This window comes from Dysidea avara, chromosome 14, assembly GCF_963678975.1.
Source record: "Dysidea avara chromosome 14, odDysAvar1.4, whole genome shotgun sequence".
Classification (NCBI taxonomy): Eukaryota; Metazoa; Porifera; class Demospongiae; order Dictyoceratida; family Dysideidae; genus Dysidea; species Dysidea avara.
The window spans coordinates 2458474-2460912 of NC_089285.1; the positions used below are offsets into that span (position 1 = coordinate 2458474).

Sequence of the window (2439 nt, forward strand, 5' to 3'; positions counted from 1 at the left end):
GATACCTTTTTCACACATTTTACATACCAGCAAACAAAATGACATAACACTTGACTCTTTATACTGATTAACTTGTTCTTAGTTTCCAAATGTAGCCAGATACAGTAGCTAAACTCATGGAAAATTTCAGGCAAATATGTGCAATGATTAAAAAGTTATGAAACTTCAAAGTTCAAATAATGGGTCAAATTTTGTGTGTAAAAAAGGTACCTTTTTGCAAATCCTGTTACATTTCTTCATCTGCAAATAGTTAACATTAAAGTTCATACTTCGCATGTTGTAAATATACTTACCAACGCCAATTTCAAGGTGAGTAGGTGCATTGAACTTGTGGAGTCATTGATGAGACTGCATGCTGTAGTGCATGAGATAAAAATTAGCAAAACCATACAGTGTAACTCTACTCACATCGGTATCTCTCAAACTAACTACTCTTGGAGTGCTCTATATAAAAACATACATGTAACCCGCATCTCGCATGCCATGTACCATGCTGTGATATTCAGCCCTTGTGCACCTTGAAGATTCAAGATTGCTAGAATCACAGGGTCAATGCAGCACAAATAACTTACTGAATCACCCAAGCAGGTACATCATACAGATTTTACAAAGGAGTAGATAATATCCACTTTCCTTCAATGCTTTATTCAATGTTCCAGCATTTCAAAAATCTAGGCAGTCCAAAGTCTATATTGCATAAGTGCACAGTCACCAATTATTATAGGGTACACATATACACATACTGTCAGATCTCCACAGTGGTTAGTAGGACTTGTAACACCTGATTACTTTCATCGTCCCTCTTCTCTTAGGTCCATGTCCTGCATGTAATTCTTCTATGAAAGGAAATAAGCAGTCAACATTATACAGCTTGCGTATTACAGTATCTGACTATCTGTAGTTTATGTGCACCTCTTTTTTAACTGTTTGTGCAATTCACTCACACCTTCATGGTTGACGCTGTAAACGCTGGTGTCATAGTGTCGATGTGCTGCTCTGTGAACAGAATTAGAGATATAAGACAAAATTACAACTTAAGAAAATAGTCATCAGCTTTCTTTCTCATCTTGAGTTAATCCGTTAGCAAATAATTGAATATAAGTTAAAAAAACCTATAATATTTATGAAGTTGTTGTAAATTAAAACAATTGTGATAATAACACTGATTGGTAATGGCTCACAGCATGGACTTTCCCTTACTGCAATTTCGTGTTGGTCATCTGACTTCACAGCTCACCAACGTCCTTCCTAAGAGTTAAAATTGTCTGTGTCATCATTCGGCGTGCTTGAGACCCACATGTAGCTATATAAGTAGAGGATATTGTACACAGGACATGGTATACACAAGTAAAATTCATACCAATACCTACAGTAAATTATTATTTATTCTTGCCAATACTATTAGCACACAAAGCTAAGGGATATATATGGCCACATGTTGTCTTGGGCTTGGGCTAGGCCAGTCACATGCATCACACCCAAGAGAGATGAGACAAAGATGCAACAGTTACACTTTTGTCTGTAACCGTAGTTATTATATTAATATGGCCAGGGGTGGATCTAGGATTTATAAAAGGGGGGGCTAACTCAAGGTACTAATCCCTTGGGTAGAGGTGTGCAAAGCACACTTCCCAGCATGCTGAAACTACGGGGCTCTGGGGGCATGCCCCCCAGGAAAGTTTCGAAAAATAGATGCTAAAATACTGCAATTTGGGGACATTATCACATAAAATTCATAGTATTTTCTGCCTGTAGATATTTTATATTCTGCCTTTAAATTATAGGTATGGCTCTCTGAAGCATTTTGTTGATGGAAAAGTTTGGGTAGGTACAGACAACCAAATACATGATGCACCCCTCTCACAATTGCACAACACTGAATAGGTGCATGTTAGAATAATAATGTTGGAAGTGGAATTTGAACAATACAATATTGAATCTGAGAGACACGTCCAATGCTGATCCAGGTCCTTGTTGCATAAACTTTAGCATAAATCCACTGATAATACCTTGTAAAGATGTTTATAAGGTGGTTTTATGAGTGTTTGTATTATTAGTGACCATATAATTATGCTAAGACAAAATTTCATTATAATACTCAGCATATTGATCAAGTAAAGCCTAAATATGAAGGGGGGGGGCTTCAGCCCCCAAAGCCCCCCCCCCCCCTGGATCCGCCCTTGATGGCACAGAGATTTAAAATAAAGCACACTACAAGAATATCACAATAATTAATATTTGTATGGGAAGTATCTGATACAGATGGGTCTCTCAATACATTGCACCAGCTCCTACAGATGCAAAGCATCCCACAGAATGCCCACACAAGAGACCAGACGAGTAGAACTGGTAAGTAAAGCGTGTCGACAGTTTTATGAGTACGTGCAAAGAATGACCCCTTACAATCCCACACTCAAGCAATCCTGTGCATACTACTGC

At 37.9% G+C, this 2439-nt stretch overlaps 1 long non-coding RNA gene across 1 annotated transcript; it reads right to left on the bottom strand.

Annotated features, from left to right (window-relative positions):
• Positions 1-495: 495 nt before the first annotated feature.
• LOC136244745 (uncharacterized) lies at positions 496-1574 on the bottom strand. The gene is made up of 3 exons (XR_010695561.1): positions 945-1574; positions 744-836; positions 496-687 (listed from the first exon to the last, which is right to left on the bottom strand). It is a non-coding gene; the product is annotated as an uncharacterized lncRNA (long non-coding RNA).
• Positions 1575-2439: the final 865 nt, after the last annotated feature.